Source organism: Chiloscyllium plagiosum, chromosome 10, assembly GCF_004010195.1.
Source record: "Chiloscyllium plagiosum isolate BGI_BamShark_2017 chromosome 10, ASM401019v2, whole genome shotgun sequence".
NCBI lineage: Eukaryota > Metazoa > Chordata > Chondrichthyes > Orectolobiformes > Hemiscylliidae > Chiloscyllium > Chiloscyllium plagiosum.
In genome coordinates, this window is record NC_057719.1 from 22,459,062 (window position 1) to 22,473,134 (window position 14,073).

Consider the following 14,073-nt stretch of genomic DNA (forward strand, 5'->3'; position numbering starts at 1 on the left):
TCTCCCCACCCCCACCCTCCTCTATCTTATCTCTCCACGCTTCAGGCTCTCTGCCTTTATTCCTGATGAAGGGCTTTTGCCCGAAACGTCGATTTCGCTGCTCCTTGGATGCTGCCTGAACTGCTGTGCTCTTCCAGCACCACTAATCCAGAATCCAGTGCATCTACCAGCCAACTGAGTAGACCAGCATCCAGTGTGAATTTGATCCCTACCCTTCATTACCAATCTTTCTCCTGTTGTTAAAGCCTTCCTGAGATTGCTCTGGAAATTGCTGTGGACTGGGCACGCACACCCTGTAAGAACAGTATGTTCATGCCAGCTATGCACACTGCTGTGTCTCCTGTGAGCCTGTAGCTCGTTAGTAGCACACCATGCTGGGCTGCTGACTGTAATCATGAGCTGGCAGTACAAAGTTGTCTGCCTCAATGGAGCTGGGTGCTGGGTAATGACTTATCACATAATACCTGCACTCAGAAGGAGGGCTGATTAAAACCTTTCCCCAGATAGCCGTCAACAAATAAAGTCAAGAGCCAGTTTGTTGTCATTCAACAGTACAATGTACAATTTGAATCAAATGAAATATACATACCTGGGCAAAGAGGTTTGCATTTTCTGAATATACCTAATCCTATAATAAGAATAACACTCTTCATTTTTGACTTGTCTAGATGTTCATTAAGAAATTATTCAGTTTTAAATTGGATCAAAAATTTTGTCATCCATAATCAATAGTACTTTAAACAAAAGAACTAAGGCCAATTGTCTCTCAAAATATCAATAAGCTACATGCTCTCTCAAATGTGTACTTTGTTTTCATTCTTGCCTTGTTTTTTTTTGTCTCATGTTAGATTTTAATTTGTGAAAAAGCAACACACTACATTCAGGTATAGAAAAATTAACAATTTTGTTCCCTTACAACAGCTAAAAAACAAAATGTACTTTCATTTTTTTTCATTGTTTCTGAGGCTTTGATTGAAAATGAATGAAAATTAATTATTGGAAAAATTCAGCAGTTCTGGCCAGCAGCTGCAGTTCAATATGACTCTCCTTCAGAACTGCAAACCCAAGATGTAAATTCTGCTTTTTTTTTCTGCAGTTGCTGAGTTTCTTCAGCATTTTTCATTTTTATTTCAGTTTTCCAGCATCACATTTTGTATTTGCAAAATTTTGTTTGTAGTATTTCTTAATGCAGTGCCATTTCCCATATCATCTGTGTCATTTGACATGGACATCATTTTGCATAATATAAGTATTGTATTACAATATATAAGTGTTTCAATATCTCATTCAATCTATATATTGATGTCCCATACTTTAAGAGGGTACTGTAAAGTATTTGGGATCCATCAATATAAGGAAAAGCAGCTCAAATACACTATAATTTTACTATAATTCATCTTAACAGCAAATGGCTCCAAAGAATACTGATAGTGTTATTTTTCCACCCTGGTTAAAAAGTTTGCACTTTAATTAAACAATCGACTTTGGAGGGCAGACTTTATTGGTATTGCCTTCAAAGACTGGAATGCTCTTTCTGCCAGACTATTGGACAATGGATGGTATAGAGCTGTCCTCATATGATGAATGTCATTCAACTTGAGGAAGTATTCAAATTTCCTGCTGGTAATTGACCACCCGTTGTCTGTGACCACCACTTCTGGAGTCCGTGTATTACAAAAGGTGCTCGCAGCTTTTCTGTCCTCATCCCCTTGTATGAAGAGTGAACTCTATGCATGTCCAACCACTTTCACTAAGTGTCCACAATGACTAAGAACATCGAGTCCATGAAAGGACCTGCATATTCAACGTGTGATTGAGTCCAAAGTTTGCCCTGCCATTTCTGTGAATGGGGTGGTGGGAGCTGCCAGTCATAACTTTTGTCCTTGTTAGCACTCTGGGTACTGAACCACCAACATGGCTATGTCTGTATCCAGTCCTGGCCACCAGTCACAACTTCTTGCCAACATCTTTTTTGGACACCATTGGATGACCCTGGTGGTGGGTTCAGCCAGTATCTGGGAACGACCTTTGCTTGGGATAATCACTCTTGCTCCCCATAAAAATATGCCGCCCTCTACAGTGATCTGGTCTCACCAGGTCCAGAAAGGTTTCAATTATGGTTGCAGTAGCCCTTTTGCTCCTCCCATCACCACCTGCTGTTTCAGTTTTGCAAGCATCGGATCTTTGTCCATCCACAGTCTGACATTGTCAGCCTTGACCGGAAGTGTATCCAGAAAGTTTCAAACCCAAACAGGCTCTTCCTAATGGCAGAACCATTGATGGTGTCTCTCCAGTGGGAGGCAGCTCAAGCCATCTTCATTGGTTACTTGGCCTCCCAGATGGTGTTCCAACATTGTAATTGTACACAGTTAGCATGAGAACCCACTGCTGAATTCAACCTGCAGCTATGGATGGCATGGCCTTATCTTCTTTGAGTAGACCTAGTAAGGGATGGTAGTCTGTTACTATTAACAATTTATGTAAGTAAAGGTAATAGTGGAACTTTCTCACACCAAGATGACCATCAAACATTCCTTCTATATCTCGGGGTACTTGTGCTCCACTTGCCGCATTTTCAAATGACAAAGCCAATTGTAGTGCCTGTATGAAGTCCAGTTAGGCTTCAGCTAGTAGGTGCTTTTACATGGTTGCATCATTAATCCTACTCTTATCACCATTAAAATAACTCCACAGGGGCTGGTACCCTGTCACCAAGTCACCTTTTATTTACAAGTACATAGAACTTGACACGGATTCAGCTGCCTCAGAGGCTGCTCTGAGAGTGAACAGAACCTCTGACATTCTGTTTATACCTGCCAGCCAGGGTACCCCGATTAAGCTAGGTTAACAGCCCCAATCAGGGAACTCATATTCTATGAGGTACACCTGGCTGGCATCGTTACAATCACTACAACAGTCTTATTGAGAAGAAGACTGGAAGGAAGTTGAGTAGCTTTAAGATTGAATAATTTATTTCAGATGCATTATTAATATCTAATTTACTATTATAAATCATAAAGTCACACAGCACAGAAACAGACCCTTCAGTCCAACCAGTCCTTGTCGAACATAACAAACCTAGTTCCCTCTTCCTGCTCCTGGACAATATCCCTCCAAACCTTTCCTATTCATATATCTATCCATACATCTCTCAAACATTGTAATTGTACCAGCATTCACCACTTCCTCAGGAAGTTCATTTCACACACAAACTACTCTCTGTGTAAAAAATATGTCTCTCATGTTTTTTTATTAAATATTTTTCCTGTCACCTCAAAAATGTGGCCCTAGTCTTGAAATCCCCCACTCTAGGGAAAAGACAACTACTATTAACTCTATCTATACCTCTCATTATTTTATAAACTTCTATCAGGTCACCTCTCAACCTCCGTCATTCCAGTGAAAAAAGTTCCAGGCTATCCAACCTTTCTTTACTACTCAAACCTTCCATATCTGGCAACATCCTGGTAAATCTCTTCTGAACACTCTCCAGCTTGTTAATATCCTTCCTATAACTGGGCGAACAGAACTGGACACAATGGTCCAGAAGAGGCCTCACCAATATCCTGAACAATCTCAGCATGACTTTCCAATGCCTATACTCAAAGCACTGAACAATGAAGGCAAGCATGCCACATGATGTTTTAACCACCCTGTCTAGATATGACATAAACTTCAAAGATTTATGTACCTACGCCCTGGGTCCCTCTGTTCTACAACATTACCCAAGGCCCTACTATTAATTATGTAAGCCCTACCCTTGTTTATTGTACTAAAATGCAATACCTCTCATTTATCCAGATAGAACTCCGTCTGCAATTTTTCAACCCATTGTAATCTCTTTGTAATCTTAGAAAACCTTCTTCACCGTCCCCGTATGCCACCAATTTTGGTGTCGTCCGCTAACTTACTAACCATGTCTTCTATATTCTCATATAAATCATTTATATAAATGACAAACAAAAGAGGACTCAGGACTGATCCCTGTGGAAGACCGCTGGTCACAGGCCTCCAGTCCGAACAGCAACCCTCCACTATGACTTTCTGTTTCCTGCCATTAAGCCAATTATGTATCCATTTGGCAAGCTCATCCTGGATCCCATTAGACCGAACATTACTGCTACGCAGAACCTCGTCAGAGGCTTTAGTAAAATCCAAAGAAACAACTCAACTGCACTGCCATCATCAACCTTTTTGGTAGCTTCCTTAAAAAATCAAATTTGTGAGACGCAATTTTCCTTGCACAAAACCATGCTGACTGTCCCTAATCAATTTTTGCCTCTTAAAATGTCCATAAATCCTATCTTTTATGATCACCGCTAGCAATTTACCTATGAACGAAGTTAGACTCATAGGTCTTTAGTTCCCCGGTTTTTCCTGATAACCTTTCGTAAACAAGGGTAATACTTCTGCAAGGGATCTCACAATTTCCTACCTTACTTCCCACAATGTTCTGGGATAAAATGATTATATCCTATTATTAATTATTCAAAGTAACAGTGGCAATAAAATCTACTTGAATTACATCTTAGGTTATTGGCTTCTACATACAGTTCAAGTAACTTTGTTGGGTGAAGGGATTGGGGTGTGTGGGGAAATGTCTCAATGTGAATGAGTATTTAATACAGTTCTTTGAGTTTCATTTGTAACATTCAATTGACTCTATTCAATTTTCAGCTGCTACTACTATTGCAATACAATTCTTTAAAAAAATCTACAGAGTTTTATCTTTAAGATCAAACCCAAAATCATAACAAATAGTTCACTCAGTTACATTAGATGATGCACAATAGTAAATCTTCGAAGGAAAGCAGAGTTCAGCACTGTAGCTCATTTCATATACATTGAAAATATTTAAAGTTGATAAATGAGTGGTGCGTAATGTCAATCAGTGGTGTCCCTTGGCTAAAGAATCGATTGTTTATCAAATTTAACCAAAGTTGTGAAACATATCATCATCCATGAGGTAAATATCAAACAAAGCTTTAAAACAATGTTGCTAAGGCTTATGGTGTAAATCTTGCATGTAAAACAATTGATGCGAGAGTAGTGTAACCTCACTGAGGGATTCATGCAACATTAATACAATGAGCAGAACTGAACGATTTTCATAGTACACATTTGTTCCCCCCTTGAAGTTGTGTGAAATTGGATGGTTTTGATAGAAATACATTTCATTGATTTCAAGACAGGTTCCTCTGATCTTAGCAAAACCTCAGGTAACCATACAGCCATAGCAATGAATGTGATGTTTGGATTATTGTTGCTGTCAACAGGACTTTCCTTGTAAGTGGGTCTTAACCCTTTCTTTTCTTTTTTGACCAGGCGTGTCTCAGGCTTCTTTGTTTAAACATTTATTCATATACGCCTGGGAGATGTACATGGTCAAAGTTGGTGTAGAGCTCAAATTTCATTGCAGTAACAAAGGTTATATCCTATTTTTACAGATAACAAACTTACAACTGACTATTCTGACAGACAATAATGTACAATCAAAAGATTATGCATTTGTTTACTGCTATCTCCATCCAATCGTCTAGTTCACATTTCAAATTCACACGAATGACTGTTTCATCCAGTCATGTACAAACTGATACATATGACTATGTTATTCAATCATATCTAAACTAATATACACAATTATATTATCCAATCACATAATTACATGTTCACATCTTGAACTGTCATTACAATACTTTATCATTACAGAAAGTCTATATTGTTTAATTCTTTTCCTCTTTCACTCTCACTCAAGTTTAGTTCATTCCCATGTAACAGAGCTCAAGGGTAGAGGGAAGAAAGGCTTACATTTATCTGGCAACATCAGGGCATCCCAAAACATTTCACATTTGATGGTGTTCTTTTCGAGAATTACTGGTGTAAAATGAAGCACTCCACCCAATTTTCCAACAGCCATGGCTTACAATGTCATAATGATTGAATAATCTGTTTTCTTTTGGTGTTAGTTGAAAGATAAATGTTGGCCAATGTACCAAGGAGAATGTAATTGCTGTTTTTCAGAATTGTGCCATGGGATTTTTCATATCTGTCTGATAGGGCAGATTGTAGCTTGATGCAATGTTTCTTTCAAAAGACTAGAGGCAGGACAAGTTTACACATTGCACGCTCCAAGCCAACATGAGTTAAGAAATAGAACTCTTCAGGAGAAGTGTCCTTTATGTTGGTCATAGATGTATCATATGAGTTATGAGAGACCGGCATATATTGGATGCCAATGTCTGTGGACTTCTAGTGTGCATGACCAGTTCCAATGGAGCATGCCCTGAGATGTTGTTGTCCAGTGTCCAACATTGAGGTCTTTTAGAGCAAGTGGTGAGATGAAGTTGTCGGGTACCCTCTTTTACTACCCTGTCGAGAATTTTTGATTTCTACTTTCTTCAGCATGTTTAGTAACATAGAAAGCTGAATATTAATAAGGTGATTTATTTCATTAATAAGACTTTGAACAAACAATACTCCCCCTTCATTGGCAGTTTCCCACACCAAGAAGCTCGCCTTGCTGTGTGGTAGATGCATAAAATATGGAGCAAATTGCTTCTGACATTGAGAAAGGCCTTGCTGGATGTCCTGCATGATTCTGCCACAAAATTTGCCAGAGCTCATACAGTTTAGAGACCTATAGGGTTCTGCTCAACCCATCTGAATGCAATATAAAATTGTTATTTAGTCAGTGGACTATTTTTTTAAAAAATGAAGCAGAAACTTCTGTAATCGAGGGTCATACATTTATGTTTTACTTTTAAACTCACCTTCACTGCGAGTCTGATCTGAAGTGTAAAGGATGTGACCAAATGTGGCCAGAGGCATAAGATCGAGTAATAAGCATGCGGACTTTGTGATGTTACATTTGCATTGAAGCACAACAGGTAATCGAGGAACAGATGATTATCACTCCTTGAGTTACAAAATGTCAGCTGCCAGTATCGTGTTGGAAACTACTATCTCGTCATCCGAATGGATAGGATATTAAAATAAGCATAACTGCAGTTTTCTGATTTGTGGGACAGGAAGGGTGACAGATTTTGACATTGCACCACAGTGTAAAACAGATGCTTGCAAATTGGCCACCTGTTCTACATCTCTCCCAATTTTTATTTGCCTTCCATTTAAAATCTTCCCTGCTGTGTGCAATGCTTGATCCTACATAAAGTGATAGCTACTTGAGACAGAGTGACAGCTGAGTGAGAGGGTGCGATACTTAGAATGACAACTTAGTGAGGTTCTTGTGCATATTATAAAATTCTATTGAACAAATCAATTGAATGAAATATTAATGGACAATATGACCACAATTTTCAAATATACATTAACTGCACACTAATATACATTAACTGCACACAATTTTCCATCTTAAAGGGTAAGTGCCATGTGACAATGTGTGACAGACAATATATCTAGCATAACACCTGGGTAAAAGTGAATGGCACTTAGGTAAAGGATGAGACTGTAAGACATATCTATGTATATAATATATGAATCTTTAATGTCAGCTTTTATTGCCAATTTAAAAGTATTTTCATAAGTTTTGTGTAAATTAAGTGAGAGCAAAGATTAGTCAAAAACTAGATTTAGTAAAAATAACGTTTCTAATTCTAAACATTACTAAAACTCATGGAAGTGAGCAAGTAGTTAAATAAAAGTACAGTTTTCACAAGCAATGTTTTTCACAAGCAATATCTAACTTGATATGCAAGACTGATAAAGAGCTATACCCTGTCAGTAGAGCACAAAGATGATCCAAGTTCCCTATATTTAAAAAAAATATTTTTTAAATTGGGCAGCTTTCATTTCTTTTTCTTTCAAACATTGTCAAACCATAGACTTTTGCTGAAGTTGTGAACACAATGAACCCATGTTTTATGAAGGGAGGACACCTTTTACCTACTCGTCTGCCTCTGAAAGTCTAATAATTTATTGATTGAAAAAGATGATTTATTCTAGACATTTTGGGTAAGTACTAAGGAAGTGTATAACTACTGAGTGAGAGTGTGAAAAGGCTGAAGGATGTTCTGTTTGCAAATCATTGCAAATGACATGAAAGTTAGAACAAAATGCATTACATTCAGTAACATCTGGCAGGGCATGCAGGGCATATAGAATAATAATGTTTGGGTGGAACTGTGATATAAATCAAATAATACAATTCAACAGATTTGAATTCAAAACTGTTAAGAGTGATACACAACGTCTGGTCAGCTGCTTTCTATCATACAAAATTTTCGTTCTGGCTTGGGTTTGAGATTTGTTTGCCAATGCAAAAGCCCTGAGGCAATCTTCCTGCACACTGTGTCTTAGAACTTGTCTTTTCGACTGAGGCACGCATGCTTTTTGGATTGTAATAAAAATGAGTGACAGTGAGATGCATATCCTGATGAAAGCAAATAAAGCAAGATAATATCATCCATGAAGTAATAAGGTGTGACAGGATGTTTTTTTCCCTCGTTGGTTACTGCACCACATATAGATATTATTGGATAATGGAGCCTTGAATTACTATTTGTCTATTGTAGCTCTAGAAGCCAAGCAAGACAGGATAACCAGTTAGCAGTCTAGCCTGGTATTGATACTATTCCAGATTCCAATGATAAGCTTTTTAATGTAAAAGGGAAGAGGACATTAGCACCATTCTTTGCGCTTCTTGAATGGTCAATAACAGGACTGATGTTTGGGGAACTTGTTTGAAAGGTGTAGGAATATGATAGCAGCAGTTCGCTGTCTCATGACTGGACGTAGTGGAGAAAAGGGAAGAGAGAGAACTTGCGGCAAACATTATAGACATTTGTTGATCTAATGTTTGATTGTCAGTGCCCTGAAGTCAAGTGATTACCGAGAGGTGGAATTTTCCTCTTTGCAGCTAAACTGTTCTGTCCAGTGAGATTCATGACTCATAGCCTGCCATTGGCTCAGAGTGATTTTTCTGATGTAATCCTCTCCTCCTCAACTCACTGATAGAGCAGCCAGGTTCCTGGGAACCTTTCTTGGGGAATTATGCAGCAGCAAAGGCTCACTATGTTGGGAGCATTCAGCTTTCATGCCTTTAGCACCATGTTTAAAACCACAGCTACTCACCACTTCAGACATTGCAAGCCAGAACTGGCCCTCAAAGTCAATACCTGACTGTTATTATTGAACATATGACACAGAGAAAAGGAAAGCTTGCATACCTGAGTCACGGATAATGACCTGGGGTATTGATGGGTAGAATGGTGAAGGGGAGAGCATTCATTTTCCTATAGACCACCGCAGAAAACCACACCATCAGAGAACATTAGCCTGGACGCAGATCGCAGGCCAGACCAGTGCTGTGTCCCGGATGAAAAAGAATGTTCAATGGTATATTAAAAAAATCAATGATCATCCACGCTCCACAAGTTGAAACATCTTCTCTCTGTTACCTCATACTCACTCACTCTAACTCAGCTACTGCATACGTATCTCACCAAGACTACTCTCAATATTGTATGCACCACTCAATAGCTGTCATTCACCATACCCTCTCAATCTGTTAATCCTTCCTGCCTTCTGTGCTTTCTACTCGCAGAGGACATCTCACCACTTCTCTGCCTCTTGCATCACCACTAACTGATCTTTCACTTCCTTCCATCATATAGAATCCCTCCCTTTTCCTCACTTGGGAAAAATTGGTCTACACATGATCTGATGACTCAACAGTACCACAAAAAGCTTACCTGTATCCCTGGACTGTCTGTGTTTGATTTGCAGCACCAATTGTGTCTTAATTTCTGAACCAAAAGGATGTGAATCTCCAGATTCTGGTAGGACCAAGCACTTGACCGAACGTGATAAAAGCCTTGGTTTGGAAATGGATAAACACCTTGACTGACTATAGTCCCTATTTATTCCAATAAATATTGCTCCTTTTTGACTTTCACAAATGGCCAATTGTTTGAAGTTCACGTAGTGTGTTTGCCACATAAACTGCTGGCACATGCTGCAAACATTATGTTGACATAGTGTTATACAGCACAGCAAAAGGTGTATTGATCATGTTGATTGACTGTACACTGCTGTCCACCATCACAAGATGCCTGCCTCTCCCTGTGAACCGAAAAGAAATGTAAGCCACAGAGACTGGCAAACAATAACTGAGAACTAAAGATCCTGTGCATTTAGAAAGCAATGGAAGCCATTCGGAGGTTGGTAGGAGTAAGTGCCAAAGTCCGTGAGTGCACATTTAAAAAAAAAACAATGTGAAATATGCAGCCCACATATAAGTGCAAATGTGAGTAATTATTCAGAAAGCAAGGTCCATAAGCCAGACCTGATGTAGATGTATGAGACATCGACTGGGTAAAGCATGTAGTTCATGCTTCATGAACTCTGAGGTCCAGTGTTGAAGGGCTGAAATGGTGGCTGAGCTGGTCTGAGAGAAAATATGATGATGTGTTGAGGCTGGTGGTTGTGGATGCCAACATGCGTGGGTGGAGGATTGTCACCATGAAGCATGCAGGGACCTTGTTGTGAAGAAGCAGTTGTATGATGATGGGGCAAGATTTCCTCAATGCAAACTCCAGGTACCTGTCCTGACTTCTATATTCTAAATTTGTGCCCAATCCTTTCTCAATGAAGGAGAAGTGTTGACCTTGGGTTTTAATTATATGTAAATGCATGGAAATAAGTGGCAAAATTCTTAAACTGATATTTATACCTTGGGGGGAAAATCAAGAAATGTTGTCTCCATGTTGATCATCAAATATGTTTCATTTCATACCCTTCTCGCTGTTACTTATGTCAGACTGAGGAGGGGAGAGGAGAAAATTACACCCATGAGGACGATTGGCAATAGGCAATGCCATTGTGGACATCATGTTGCCCTTTGCATCAATGTAGATTCCTGCACCATTCTTGATGGCTGCTAGAGGAGCAGTACTGCAGGGATTTTGAGCTGCCAGGCAGCCTGTTCCAACATATTGCGGGGTTTTTAGCATGGAAGAAACAATGGTCATAGGAAATGCTGACCCTCTATCCATCAAAACATTGAAGTGCAAGTTGCAAGAATTACATAGCATCTACCCAGATCACCTGATAATTTTGGTCAATGCTCTAAATGAGAAGCTCAATCAACAAAGCCTTCTATTCCCTTCCCTCTTGTGCATTTGTCCAACTTAATCTTAAGTGCACAAAAAAGGGAGAGACCTGTTCAATCCTGAATGCTCCTCCAAGATTGTGTGAAATTTATACAAAGGAAATCACCTGTTATTCTTTAGATTGATGGCAAACTTATTATTTAATCACACTGAGTTAAAAACAAACATGTGAAATGCAAAATGCTACAACTCTCACCAGTTTTGTTTTTAAAGTGTGATTTCCAGGTTCAATAAAGAACATCCCTCAATATTTCAATTCACAAAGCTCATGTGAATATCATTGTCTAAATGTGCAACGTGACCAGATGAGAGTCCTTTGTTCATAATTTTAAAGGAGTTATGAGTCTTTTTACTCAAGATCTGAAAAGCTGCAAGAAAGCAATTTTGTACAAGATAGCTCATATATTAATGTTCAGATAATGTCACTTAAATTGAAATGAAAATTATACAGTTCTTATAATGTGATATAATGCAGTTTATACCTAGGTAACATTTTGGAAATCTACAATTTTATGCATGTCTCTGTATCAAACTTATGTTGGTTTTAGTGTTATCTCATGTTTATAACTTGTCTTGAGCCATCTGACCTGGAACATTAAATCTGCTCTCATCTCTCTACAGATGCCACTTGAAATCCCCCCTTCCCCTACCCATCCCCCAATCTCCTAAATCCCCCACGTTGCCAAAGCATAGAATTGTACAAGAGTCTTCAGGAACTGGAAAGGCAACGGTCATTTGACTTAAATAAAATTTCAGTGATACAAGGATACAATGGGTATGGGCATGATGAATCAGTTGCTTGCCTTTGTGCTATAAATTACTCTGTGAAAATTGACTGGCAAAATACTGACACTGACAACCATGGTAAAAAAAACAGAGATGTTAACAGAATTTTCAATTTTCCTGAACACTTCTGATTTTTAGCTTTGGAAATAAAGGTAAAAAATGAAGTTCAATAAAAATTGAGAATGGTCCAGTCAGACAGTGAAGAAGGAATAGAAACGAGTTGGAGGAATTTTAACCAAAGATCAGAATTAAAAAATCAACTATTGTTGGACTGCAAACCAATTCAAGTCAGTGACGCAGGGCGGCAGGAGTTAGCAATATAAAGATACAAGCAGCCGATTTTTGGATGAGCTCAATATTCTGGACGGTGGAAGATGTGAGCCTGATCATGAAAGCTTTCAAATAGTGACATCTGGAGCTAACAAAGACGTGGGCTATGGTCCAAATAGCCTGGGATTGAAAGGTGGTGCTGGTTCGCACACACACAAACTTGTGTTTATATTGACACATATCCAAACACACACCTTGAAAATCCAACAAACACAATGTTAGTCTGATCCTGCATATAAACAGTCTTCTGTTTAGCCCATAAACCCATGAACAACCCATTACCATTAAATATCCCATGTGAAAGTGGCACTCTAAATTCTCTATAACATAAACAAAACCTTTAGAAGGAAACTTATCAAGTTAAAACAACATTCACAATGGTGATGATGTAGTCCAGCTACCCCAAACATTCAGACCCCTGGTTCCCACTGCCCCCTCTCCATCCCATCCCCAGTTTTGGAAATGCGTCGATACATAGACGTACAACTTTTCTGTTTCTTCTTAGGCAGTAACTCGGGATTGAGGATGGCTTGCCTTCTCTCCCGTTCAGTGGTTTCTGAGGTAGTTGGTAAGTCCAGTGTGCAATCTGCACACACTGTCGCATGTGGGGCAGGTGGTGCTTGAAGTGCTGGTAGGTGGGTTGTTTCTGATTCCCCTATGGAAGAGGTTTGAAAAGTCCTGTGACAAATCAGAAACAGCAGAGGAACTGAGAAAGGAGGTGGTGGGGTAGAACTGGATGTTGTCAGCATAAATTCGAAATCTGATCTCCCTTCAGATTATGGCACACCTCCAGAAATATTTTCAACCAAAGGATTGCTGAGAGTTTCCAGAATGTCACTAATTTAGAGTTTTTAAAATGTACATAGTTGTGTTGTATTTTTTGTATTTTCTTTTAAGATTGTTAACAATCTGTTGAAGAGTTAAAATAATCTCGATCCCGTCCTGCTTTAAGCAGATTTGGAGGTAACAGTGTGATCGCTTACAAACTCCATCGAGTGGGCTGACAAACGTAGACCTGGATCAAATCAGATGACTAATTGCAACATCAGTACATCACTGACACCTGTTAAAGGAACATCTCTTGCGTTCTTGTTCTGAAAACCGATATATGGCTGCAGGTGTCACAATACTGTGTAACATTTGGCCAGAGCCTATTGCTGCATAAGTTTGGAGCAGCCTTGCTGTGGAAACTGCTCAGAATTTACACATGGGCTTCCTTCCGTTCGTAAAATAAGTCATAAATGTGCTTTTTTATGCACATTACTATTTCCTCGGATTTAATGAACAGAGGGAATGCTCCGATTATATTGTTTAGGTAATTATATTCTGTGCAGTGCAAAGGATTGAATGATGTTTCTCTTAATGCTAATAGTTTTAAATGCAGTCATAAATTAGAAGGCATTACATCAGCGATGCCATGACTGTGTACCCTTTGTTTGCATACCAATTCACCAAGATAAACCACAGTGCTCCATCATTGTATTCCATAAAAGCAAACTGATCCAAAGTTTTGGCTGGAGTGGAACTTAGCAACTGAATTCTGAATGGAAGTTCACAAGTCTGTCTCTCAACAGAATTAGCATAGGAGCAATGTTGTAAAGAAATGACGATAGTGTTACTGGTTCAAAATTATAAGGGTGCTGTAGTGCTAATTTTTATTTATGAAAATGTGTTGCTGGAAAAGCGCAGCAGGTCAGGCAGCATCCAAGGAGCAGGAGAATCGACGTTTCGGGCATGAGCCCTTCTTCAGGAATGAGGAAAGTGTGTCCAGCAGGCTGAGATAAAAGGTAGGGAGGAGGGACTTGGGGGAGGGGCGTTGGAAATGAGA